The sequence below is a fragment of the Bos indicus genome, chromosome 1, assembly GCF_029378745.1.
Source record: "Bos indicus isolate NIAB-ARS_2022 breed Sahiwal x Tharparkar chromosome 1, NIAB-ARS_B.indTharparkar_mat_pri_1.0, whole genome shotgun sequence".
In the NCBI taxonomy this organism is placed as follows: Eukaryota; Metazoa; Chordata; class Mammalia; order Artiodactyla; family Bovidae; genus Bos; species Bos indicus.
In genome coordinates this window covers 120,960,400-120,973,335 of record NC_091760.1, presented here as the reverse complement: position 1 = coordinate 120,973,335, position 12,936 = coordinate 120,960,400, and the positions used below count along the sequence as shown (strand labels likewise).

Sequence of the window (12,936 nt, the reverse complement as noted above, 5' to 3'; positions counted from 1 at the left end):
GGAGAATCGCAGGGACAGGGGAGCCTGGTGGGCAGCCGTCTTTGGGGTCACACAGAGTCGGACACGACTGACGTGACTTAGCAGCAGCATGCTACACAGTTGACTCCGTATGAAAATGAAATCAAAAAGTCTCTCAGTCGTGTCTGACTCTTTGCGACCCCATGGCCTTAGTCCATGCAGCTCTCCAGGCCAGAATACTGGAATGGGTAGCCTATCCCTCCTCCAGGGGATCTTTCCAAGCAAGGAATCGAACCGGGGTCTCCTACATATCAGACGAATTCTTTACCAACTGAGCTATGAGGAAAGTTGACACCTTATGCCTAGGTTTATTGCCTGTCTCTCCAGTTGTATCTGCAGGCCATAAGAAGCAAAGACTCACAGATGCTGGGAGAAAGTGCACAGAAATAGGAAGAAGAGAAACAGTGAAGGATCACAGATTGTGTCTGCTGTGTTCAGCAATCCCATGTTTAACAGTATGTTCCAAAGATATTCTGGCAAAAATGCAAAGTGATAATGGCACAAGGCTATTCATAATGGTAGTATTTTTAATAGCAAAGAATGGAATTAACCCAGATATCAGTTAATAGGAGGCTATTGGTACATCCACACACTGGAGAAACTTACAAAATGAAGGAAGATACAGAATTTAATTTTTTATCCAAATGCTATTGTTAAATGAAAAAAGCAAGTATGGTAGCTTTTATCTAAGAAGGTTGTGGAAATATGAATATTTGTGTGTATTACCTGCTCATATTTTCAAAAATATATGATAGGAAAAACTCCAAAATTAATAACAATGGTTTCTCTTAAGGGGCACAAAGAAACAGAATGAAGGGCACAGGGGCAGAAGCGAGATTTCTGTGGTGCACCTTGTTATGGAGCTCTGCAATTGGTCAGCACCATTGAAACACCAATAAAATGTGAAAACTCCCCCCAAATTGAAAAACAATTGAAACAAAATTAGAGGAATGACCACTTAGAGAAGAGAATCATTTCAGGTGACGTTGAAATACAGTACTTTAAGTGGATATCCTTGGTGTATCATATTCAAAGAATTTTAAAAAATCTTAAACTTTATTCAATATTCTTAATTTTAATGGTAATATCCATCTTTAAATTTGAGATCATTACAAGTATGTGTGTATGTGCTCAGTTGCTTCAGTTGTGTCTGACTCTGTGACCCTATGGAGTGTAGCCCACCAAGCTCCTCCCTCCATGGAATTCTCCAGGCAAGAAGATTGGAGTAGGTGGCCATGCCCTCCTCCAGGGGATCTTCCTGACTCAGGGATCTAACCCATACCTCCTTCGACTCCTGCATTGCAAGCAGATTCCTTATCACTGAACCACCAGGGAAACCCAGCAAAGCACTAAAACATGCTAATACTGTATAGGTATAGTAATATACAAGCAACTCCTACAGCTCAACTCCAGAAAAATAAATGACCCAATCAAAAAATGGGCCAAAGATCTAAATAGACATTTCTCCAAAGAAGACATACAGATGGCTAACAACACATGAAAAGATGCTCAACATCACTCATTATCAGAGAAATGCAAATCAAAACCACTATAAGGTACCATTTCACACCAGTCAGAATGGCTGCAATCCAAAAGTCTACAAATAATAAATGCTGGAGAGGGTGTGGAGAAAAGGGAACCCTCTTACACTGCTGGTGGGAATGCAAACTAGTACAGCCACTATGGAGAACAGTGTGGAGATTCCTTAAAAAACTGGAAATAGAACTGCCTTATGATCCAGCAATCCCACTGCTGGGCATACACACTGAGGAAACCAGAAGGGAAAGAGACACGTGTACCCCAATGTTCATCGCAACAATGTTTATAATAGCCAGGACATGGAAGCAACCTAGATGTCCATCAGCAGATGAATGGATAAGAAAGCAGTGGTACATATACACAATGGAGTATTACTCAGCCATTAAAAAGAATACATTTGAATCAGTTCTAATGAGGTGGATGAAACTGGAGCCTATTATACAGAGTGAAGTAAGCCAGAAGGAAAAACACCAATACAGTATACTAACGCATATATATGGAATTTAGAAAGATGGTAACGATAACCCTGTATACGAGACAGCAAAAGAGACACTGACGTATAGAACAGTCTTATGGACTCTGTGGGAGAGGGAGAGGGTGGGAAGATTTGGGAGAATGGCATTGAAACATGTAAAATATCATGTATGAAACGAGATGCCAATCCAGGTTCAATGCACGATACTGGATGCTTGGGGCTGGTGCACTGGGACGACCCAGAGGGATGGTATGGGGAGGGAGGAGGGAGGAGGGTTCAGGATGGTGAACACATGTATACCTGTGGTGGATTCATTTTGATATTTGGCAAAACTAATACAATTATGTAAAGTTTAAAAATAAAATAAAATTAATTAAAAAAAAAGAATAAAAAAAATTATTGGAACCATTCATTTCTGATGTAAAGAACAAAGATAAAATCGTAATATCCTAGAAGTTAAGTAGATTTATGTAATCTTAAATTTAAAAGATCAGTATTAATTCAAATTCACATATATTATTTATTCATTTCCTGACTTGGTCCACTGAAGAGCAAACCATGAAAGTGTTGTGCCAATGTGCACCCCTAGCACCCAGGTTTTGGTCTCTAAATATCATTATCCACTGAAAGAAACCAGAGTTCAGTGTTCCCTGGAGAATTGACTTATTTTTACCTAAATATAAGAACTAAAACTATAAAACCTTTAGAATAAAATGCAGGAGTAATTATGCATGATCTCAGATTAGGTAATAATATCTGAGATTCAACACCAAAACAAGCAAACAAACAAACATAAGCAATAAAAGGAAAATCAATAAACTGGACTTCATCAAAATAAAAATTTTTGTGTTTCAAGTGATATCATTAAGTAAGTGAAAAGACAACCCATGGAGGAGAAAACACAGGACAATCATACATCTGATAAAGGACTTGTGACCAGAATATATGGATTTCCCAGGTGGCTCAGTGGTAAAGAATCTACCTACCAATGCAGGAGACTTGGGTTTGATCCTTGAGTCAGGAAGATCCCTTGGAGAAGGAAATGACAACTTACTCCAGTATTCTTGCCTGGGGACCCCTGCACAGAGGAGTCTGATGGACTACAGTCCATTGGGTCATAAAAGAGCTGGACATGACTTAGTGAGTAAACAACCACCAGAAGATGTAAAAGTTACTCTTACAACTCAATAAAAAATTATAACAGTGAGCCAAAGATTTTAATAGACATTTCTGTAAAGAAGATACATGAATAATTAATAAGCACAAAAAGGCCCTCAACATCATTCGTCATTTGGGAAAGGCAAAACATAATCACAGAGATATCACTCACAAAGAAAATGACTTTAATAATAATGGCAGACAATAGCCACTACAATCATCCCTTAGTATTTGTGGGAAATTGGTTCCAGAACTTTCCATGGAAGCAAAATCCATAAATGCTCAAGTCTCATAATTGGCCCTCTATATTCTTGGGTTCTGCATCTGCAGAATCAACCAACCATGAACTGTAAACGTTAACACATGATCTGCAGTTGATTGAGTCCCTGAATCCAGAATCTGTGGATACGGAGGAACAACTGTGGATTTATTGAAAAAACTCCACTTACAAGTAGACCTGAGCAGTTCAAACCCATGTTGTTCAAGTTTCAACTGTATTGGCAAGGATGTGAAGAAACTGGAAAATTGGAACTTAATTCATTGCTAATTGGGGAGGTAAAATGGGAAGCCACTTTAGCAAACAGTTTGGCATTTCCTCGAAATGTTGAACATAGAGTTATCATATGACTCAGGAATTTCACAACTAGTTATACAATCAAGATAAATGAAATTATAAATCAACACAATAACTTATACATGGATTTCATAGCAGCATTATTCATAAGAGCTGAAAAGCAGAAATAATTCAAGCAACTATAATACATAAGTGAATAAACCAAATGTGGTATATCTATAAAATGGAACATTATTCAGAATAAAAAGGAATGAAATATACTTTGAAAATATATCTGTGAGCTCATAATGACACCTAAAATACATACACAAACATGGATAACTAATTACCATTGGTGGTTGGTTAGGCATCATCTTGTGCTCAGTCACTAAGTTGTATCTAGCTGTTTGACTTCCCTGGTGGCTCAGACGGTAAAAGCGTCTGCCTACAAAGCGGGAGACCCAGGTTCGATCCCTGGGTCGGGAAGATCCTCTGGAGAAGGAAATGGCAACCCACTCCAGTATTCTTGTCTGGAAAAATCCCATGAACGGAGGAGCCTGGCAGGCTACAGTCCGTGGGGTTGCAAAGAGTTGGACACGACTGAGCAACTTCACAACAACAACAAGCTCTTTGCCACCCCTGGACTGTAGCCTGCCAGGCTCTTCTATCCATGAGATTCTCCAGCCAAGAATTTTGGAGTGGGTGGCCATCCCCTTCTTCAGGGGATCTTCCCGACCCAGGGATCAAACCCAGGTCTCCTGCATTGCAGGTGGATTCTTTAATGACTGAGCCACCAGGGTAGCCCAAGCTATCATCATACTATTTTGTAAATTAATATAATAAAATGATAAAAATTACTTTTTGCAAATTTTCAAAAATTTAGCCTAAGTAATATTTCTTATAATGCTGTTTCAATGAGATACAACTTCAAGACATTTTGTACCAAACCTAATATATTAAAAAGTTGTAGGTTGTATATTTAAGTGTTCCTTACAGTGCATACAACTAAAGATCAAGTCAACAAAGTTTGCTTTATACATGATGCAGATTCTAATATGGTAAATGATGTTTACTTTTTTCTTCATAAGTTTATTTTTTTCCTTCTCTGAACTTCTGCTTTGGTTTTATTGTTTTGTTCTCTGTGGATTTAACCACTTTTAGGGAATACTAGTCACACTGAAAATTATTGAATGCTACCTAGAAACAAATTTATTCACACATGCATGAGTATCAACACTTGTGGGAGAAGGGACTTCTGTGTTCGTGCTCAGTCGCTTCAGTTATGTCCCACTCTTTGTGACCCTATGGACTGTAGCCCACCAGGCTCTTCTGTCCATGGAATTTTCCAGGCAAGAATACTGTAGTAGGTTGTCATGCCCTTCTCCAGGGGATCATCCTGACCCAGGGGTCGAACTTGCATCTCCTGCATTGCAGGCAGACTCTTTATAGCTGAGCGGGGTAGCCCCCCTTTTCCTTATAAATAGCATTAATTTGAAACCTGAAATTTTCAGCAAGATACTTTCTAAAGGCCCTGAAATTCAATAAGCATCAGAAAAATATTATTATGTCATTAGTAATGACATACATTAGATGAAAGCAAAAATAAATTTCAATTTCTATTAAAAGTAGAAAAAACTGATAGAACATTGATCTTAATGATTGCTTGATGTTGAATAAAAATGAATAGGAATTAGAACACTATGGACCCTCTCACCCTTAGATTTTGCTAACAGCTACAATAGCTTTAACAATGTAATAACCTTTCACAGAAAGTATCTGTAAGGGACTTCCCTGATGACAGCCGGTAAAGAATCTACCTGCAGTGCAGGAGACGCAAGAGACGCAGGAGATGTGGGTTCTATCCCTGGGTTGGGAAGATTCCCTGGAGGAGGAAATGGTGACCCACTCCAGTATTCTTGCCTGGAGAATTCCATGGTTAGAGGAACTTGGCAGGCTACAGTCCAAAGGATCACAAAGAACACACACAACTGAACACACACTGGACTGGATATGTAAACATAAATTTTGAAAATGTGAGGCTGTATTTAAGGCCCTCGTTTGACTTCCAGGCCAATCCTAAAATCTACAACTCAAGGCAGCAGGAACTCGACTTCTATTTTATTGTTATGTGGAAATGGCACCAGGGAAAGGCTAGCCAGCAGTGGAGCTGGTCAGTGCATCTGCCATCCCCAGGTGCTGTCTTGGTGAGACTTGTCAGTCCTCTCCGCCTTGTGCACTGATGCTGAAGACTCCCTCCTGACCAGACCCTCGTCACTTGCCAGGCTTGCCCCGTCATGGGGAGTTCCACGGCAACTGATCCTCATGCTCACCCTGCTGTCAAAGCATTCCAATTTTTAATCGCTCCATGACTTGTCAGATTCAATAGGAACCACATGGCCACAATTAAAACCTTTCTAATAATGAGAGGGCCAAACAAGGAAAAAAAGAAAAACAACTCTGGGCATGTTTCCTGTCACTGGTTCACATTCTGAAAGTAAGTTTGAGAAAATCCTTCAACTGAAATTTGTGTTTACACGGTGAGCAACTAAATGGTTATTCCCTTCATTCTGACAACAAAACCAAGTGCTTGTGTCTGCACTTAGGGAATATTTCTGAGATTCTGGCTGGCTCACCTAAAGTATATTTCCACTCTGAAAAGAATCTCTTACCATCAGGGAAGAAAGCAGCCAAACTCCAGTTCCAAATCTGTGCACCACACCTGTCACTTCCTTACCTACTGGGAGACATTCTCTTCTTGGCTATATTTAGCTGGAAATGCTAAAGCATATTATAAAAACTCTTTATAAACTCAACAGAATGAACTCTATTTTCTTGAAAATGTTACCTGTATCACAGTTTTAGTTATTTCTCCCCTAGATTTTGAATTTCGACAGGATTGAGAATTATGCTGAAAACAGAAGTAAAAACTTTTCCTAACAATTGAAATGAATTTAACTCTCTGCTGTGTACAGATATTGATCCTATGATTTGGAACATATTTAGAAGAGGAAGAGATGCATCAAGCACTGTTATTTACTGGATTCTGAAAAGGCTTTTATATGCAGACAAAAGTCACATTAGCTAAGAGACGCATCAGGCTATTTGTGGAAAAGATCTAACGGCATGGATGATAATTGCAGACAACCTGTTTTTACTCTACAGAATCTTCTCCTAGTGTTTACTAAGAGGGAATATTACCAAGAGGTAAACACTATGTGGACTGAACACCTTTGCAACTTGTACTCTGGTGTTTCAACATTATTTTTTCCAGAATATTCATTTGTGTGTCCTTTTAGGTCCTTATGTTTTGAACACCATCAAGCAGCAAAAAATTTGATGAATTCATCTATTGTTCTTTTTATTTTATATTTCAGTTTTATTTTGGTAAGTACACAGTGTGAGATCTCCCCTCTTAATAAATGTTTAAGTGTACAATACATGACTGTTGACTACAGGTACCATGCCAAATAGCAGATCTCTAGAGTTTATTCATTGTACTTAACTGAAACTTTACGCAACTGGTAAGTAATTACTCTTTAAGAACTTTATTATGGAACGTGTGGGCTAAATAATCAAATCCTAGAGAAAGCACCAAATGTTTAAGACTCTTCATTACCAGATCTTCTACACTGTTGCCCTATGTTACCATCCCTCAAGTTGGAAAACATTTGAATGATTTACAGTATCCAGATTTCCATGAATCTCTTTTGTAATTGTCAAACATGTCTTATCTACATATGAAAACTCAACTGTTTATCGTTTAATAAAGAAACCAAGTAGTAAATTCTATCTACTACTTTTCTTTCTACTTGCTGTATAGCTAGTCCTGGTCCAGGGAATGTCTTGAGAGAGGAAATCTAAGCACATCTTTTTAAATACTAAAATTCACATACACTTCAGATTTTATTGAGTAGAAGTATTTACAAAGGTTCTACCTCATTACCAACAGAGGACTGTGGCTTCCCGACAGTAGTCAGTGGGCTTCTTGAGGGCATCACCATGTCTTACTAGTCCTTGTGCCCCAGCAGGAAAACAGCACTTCCTCAGGCACACAGTCATGTTAAATAAGAGATTAGTTAAGTTAAACTTACAAGGATAGAAATGAATTTTTCTTAAGTCAATGGAGAACCCCTGTCCCAACAAATTATTATTTGTTACAACTTTCAAGTGACATTAATGTTGAGAGAATCATATTCTTAGAATTTTTCTTTATTCTTTGTTTTTTATTCTTTGTTATAAGCTGAAATTAAATATCATATAACATTATGACCCTTAAACTTTTCTACCCATTCACAACAATTCCTATAAGTTGTACAAAGTTTATCCCATGCCCAGCAAACTGAAAGCTTTAGAATATTCATCATTCTGGACACTGAAGTTGACACATTTGAAGCTGAAATCAGTTCTTTTAAATTCAACTCAGGCACATTCCTGTAAAAAGTAGAGCTTGATGAGACTGTACTGAAATTCTCAATTCTAGTATAACCACTAAAAATCTTAGTCATATTTGAATTAATTGGCTATTTTTCTCCACTTTGATAGTAAAATAAATAAACTGATATGGTGCCACCCTTTAATCCATGTCAATGATTATACTTCTACCTCAACCATTTTTTACAGCAAAAATTAAAATACTAAAGTTTGGAGTTACATATTGAAGGAAAAGAATTAAATTACACTTGTTGTTTGTGTTTTCTCCTGTTTTGTCTCTTTGTGTGGTTTTGCCATTTACCTAGAAGAGCTTTTTGCTCTGTCCAGACCTTTTTATATGCTTGGCAAGCAGGGCTCTCCCCTGTGAGAGTGCTGACTTGGGCCATTGGTGCTAATTTGAGGTGTGCTGTGTGCTCAGCCGCTGAGTTGTGTCTGACTCTTTGTAACCCCCTGGACTGTAGCTCGCCAGGCTTCTCTGAGATCCTGTGCCTATTACCTCATGTCCTCCACAAACCTTAGTCTGCTTTGCATTATATCACACAACCGACTCAACTCATTGTTGAGCATGAGAAAGATTGTTACAATAGTGTTTATACTTATTTGTATGTATTTTTGGAAAAAAACTTAAAAATTTAAATTATAATTCAGAGGCATACCCATGAAATATCAAAAGTACACTAGTCAGGAAAATAGAATCTTTGTTTTCTTGTTCTTTTCTATTAAAGCATTTGAAAAATTTTCAACATAATTTTACCTTTATTTCCAGAAAAAATTAGAGGTCCTTACTTCACTTGGCAGGATATTTTCTATTAAACATTTATAATCTATTGGTAGGGCTGCCAGATTTAGTATTTAAAAAATATAGAACACCCAGGTACATTTGAGTTTCAGGTAAACAATGGAATTTTAAAACTTACTTGGGACATAGTTCCCTGAAAATTTTTTCATTGGCTACCTGAAATCTGAATTTAACTTGGTGTTCTGTATCTTATCTTACAATCCTATTTGTTGATCTTGATGAAAAACCCATGTTAAAAATTTCTAGTAAAAATAATTCTAGATAGAAGAAAGATCACAATAGAAACCCACTCTGACATGATGCCTTTTTACATGAAGTCAGATATACTGAAGTTTAGAGAATATCTGCCAACATTAGAAGATGCACAGAGTAAAATACAATTTGGAATTACTTAATCCCTACCCCATTTTCATAAAAATATTCATTAATTGAGGATTTATGGTATTTCAGGAACTAACTATGTTAACTTCAAATGTAACCAGGGCAGCAAAAAGTCCCTTCCCTTCCTAGAGGAAGACCAGTCTAGAAAGAGACTGAGAGAAGGCATCGAAGGGAGGAGGTGGGGAAGAAGCATTCCCCACTGAAACAGACCAGAGTCCCTTGGAAAGATGGCTGATTCCAAGACAGGGGAGGTAAGGGAAGGTTCAAGATAAGCTTAAAATATCTGTGGTACCAGATATAGGTACTAAAATGTCACAAGGATCCAGGAGCCAACACAAAAGGACTCTCATAGGCTCAAATGATTTTTAGAACATTGTATTAGAACTCATTAAATAAAATTTGATTCCATGACTCTTTGCTGATAATAAGTGATAGAGAGATGATGATGATAGATGATAGATGGATAAAGAAGGGAAACTTGTTCTTCATAGAAGGTGCTGACTAATAAATATAGAAAGAATGAAAGAATCGCCATTTTGCAACCATCATTGTAAATATTAAGGAAAGAATAAATGGATGATAAATCTGGGGTGGAGAGGTTAAATGAGGTTCAGAATACTTACATAATATTAAATATCTTTCCAGAAATTGCTTATTACATTGATCCTCATGAATACACAAATTTTGTATTTGAGAATTCACCTGTTTGCTAAAATTCATTTGTACCTCAAATTCTCAGTCATTTGTAAATATGAACAGAGAGATGAAAAACCCGAGTCACTTGATATGCATTCTCATTTCAGTTCTCATGCTATACTCAAGCATCTTTTACTTTAAGTAAAATATACCTTTTACTTAAAGGTGTATTTAGTGTCAGGTTTTGCATTTTTGTGCTTTTTGTTGGTTAATTGGACAGTTTGTTGGATTTTTGCTGTTTCAGATAGTTTCAAAACATAGCAATGATGTCCTTTCTGGTGTTTCAAAGCATGAAAACTTTGTGATGTGCTTTATGGGAAAAAAATCTGTGTTAGATAAGCTTCTTCAGGCATGAGTTACAATAATGTTAGCTATAAGTTTACTTTAGTGAATTGACAGTATAAAATTAGCTGTCTCTAAACAAACAAAAAACACATAAAAGAAGATTAGGTATTGATTGATACGCATGTTGTAACTAGAGGCACAAAGGAACTTAATCCAGGATTTCCTCTGGAAGCAATGATCAGAATTTCATAACTCAGTGTTTGCAGCAACTCAATAGAACATAACTACTGTGAATATAACAGTTGACTATAGTTATTGTTGACCTGAAGCAGATAAACCGCTAAATATTTCTCTGGCAAAGATGGGTTTATTTGGGATCAGCAATTCAGTATCTGCAAACACAGGAAACCATGTGCAAGTCTCTGCAGAGCAAGGGAAGGAGAACACTTTTATAGGGGGGAAAAGAAGGTCAGGAGGGCTAATGTAATGAAAGAGTCATTGTTGTTCATGGGCTGAGTCCTTGCCAGGAAAGCAGGCATCTTTCTTCTTCCCTTGGAGATACAGTGTCACAGCGTGTAAGAGCGCCCCCTTCTGGTAGCCCAACTCGAATTGAGGTTTCTATTTACTTTACGTGCTTAGTCGTTCAGTTGTGTCAGACTCTTTGCGACCGCGTGGACTGTAGGCCGCCAGGCTTCTCTGTCCATGTTCTGTTTATTAATTTTTTGCATATCCCCATTTTGATCAAGATCTTTCCCTGAAAGCATCACTAATCAAGAGTCAGCTTTTCTAGTTTTAGCAGTATTTTTGTCTCACTGCCAAGAAGAACCTGAGTGTATGTAGTGCCTCATATTGAAGGGAAAGAGTACAGATTGTAAACTCATTTGACATTACATGTGAATAACAAGTAGAAGTAGGAGGGAGAACTCTCAGCAACTTTTGGCCTATACTGCATGTGTTATCAAGATCATAGTCATGGGAGATCATCTGAAGCCCTGTGTCATCATCAAAGGCTGGACAAGAAGTTCCAACAGACCAGCTCCAGTATCTTGAGAAGGCTGTGCCATCAGATGTCATCCACCTCAATTCTGGGAAATCTTTGCTTTCAGGCCACTGGACGATGTGCAGGTCTGACGTTCTGCACTTTCTTTAGGTGTGTCGTGTGAATTCAAGACTCTGTTGCTTATAGTTTGGTGGCACAGGGTTGGTTAGCAGTACCTGAAAGGTATCTATTCAGTGAATTTGGAAAGAGTCCTTCTGGAGGTGACTTCTCCCAGGACAAAAACTCCAGGTGGCAAGGTGGGAGGCTTAAGGTCTTCATCTCCTGAGAGCACATTGTGGAACAATTGCTCTACCAACACATGTTTATTTTTAATAGAAGCAATTAGATTTTTGCTGCATTGGAGTATCCTTTTATCAGTTGTGGGTCAAAAGAAGCAGGAGACAAGTGTCATATTGTTAATAATATCTCAAAAGGTGATGGATTTTGAGTTTCATATGAGGTACATTTAGAAGGACCAATAGCAATGCTTTGGGCCAAGGTATTTGGATATCCTCTACAAATTTTTTTCAAATTAAGTCTTACTAATGCTATTGATGTCTCCAACTAAATCAGAGGATTGAGGGTGGTAAGCGCAGTGACAGTGTTGTATAACTGGCCAATCAGCACAGACTTATGAGGGTACTTGGCAAGTAAAATGGGTCCCTTGATCACTATGAAGTTTTGGAGGAGTTTCCTAGGTAGGATTGGCTTTTCCAAAAGGACCTGGGCCACGGGAGAGGCAGTAGCCTATCTACAAGGGAGGTCTTCAGTCCAATGTTAAAATATACAGATCATGATTAGGGAGTATTTACACTCATGAGATGGAGGAAATTGTATGAAGTCTATTTGCCTGATCTCAAATAGTCCGCTAAAGAGTTTGAAATGTCTGAAAGTAACGTGAATAGGCTTCTCCAGATGGTACTTCAGATAAGTGGGACTATGAAGTAGACACTTTTTCCAGCCTTGATCATGCTTCCCCACCAATTCTGATTCATGAAGAGTAGCATTCTGTCAGTAGGCCAATGGTTTAATGCATGTACAGTGGTGAGGAGTGGCAACTTTATTTAATTTGTGACAAATTTTATTAAGTAAATTTTTAAAAATTAATTTTTATTGAAGTATGGTTGCTTTACAGGCAGGTATTTTGGAGTCTCTGGTAGGACTGAATTATTATTAAGTCCAAGCCAGAGCTTTCTCTTTTTATCAAACCAACAGCTGTTGAATTTCCAGTCTTGCCTTTCCTTTTCTAAGGCCAACTGTTGGGCTTCTCTAGCCAGTTTTTCTAAGATATTTATGGAAATATCCTTTTGGAGCATGACAGAATTTTGGCTGCTCTTGGTCCCTTTAAAGGCAGTATTACTTGTGGAAATGGCAGCAAGGTGATTTCTTTTAGCTTCCAAAGAATCAAGTTTAGAATGTCCTGGAATCTTAATCAGAGCTAAAATGGGCAGGTAAAAATATTGAATCCAATAATTCCTGGCCTAGGGGCCATTGAGGGGGGCTTAAATTTTATTTCCACTGGAAGTAAAGAAGCCATGCGGCTTCTACAACATTCCAAAATC

At 37.9% G+C, this 12,936-nt stretch overlaps 1 non-coding gene across 1 annotated transcript; it reads left to right on the top strand.

Moving 5' to 3' along the window:
• Positions 1–4,156: 4,156 nt before the first annotated feature.
• Positions 4,157–4,229, top strand: TRNAC-ACA (transfer RNA cysteine (anticodon ACA)). The gene has a single exon. It is a non-coding gene; the product is annotated as a tRNA-Cys (tRNA).
• Positions 4,230–12,936: the final 8,707 nt, after the last annotated feature.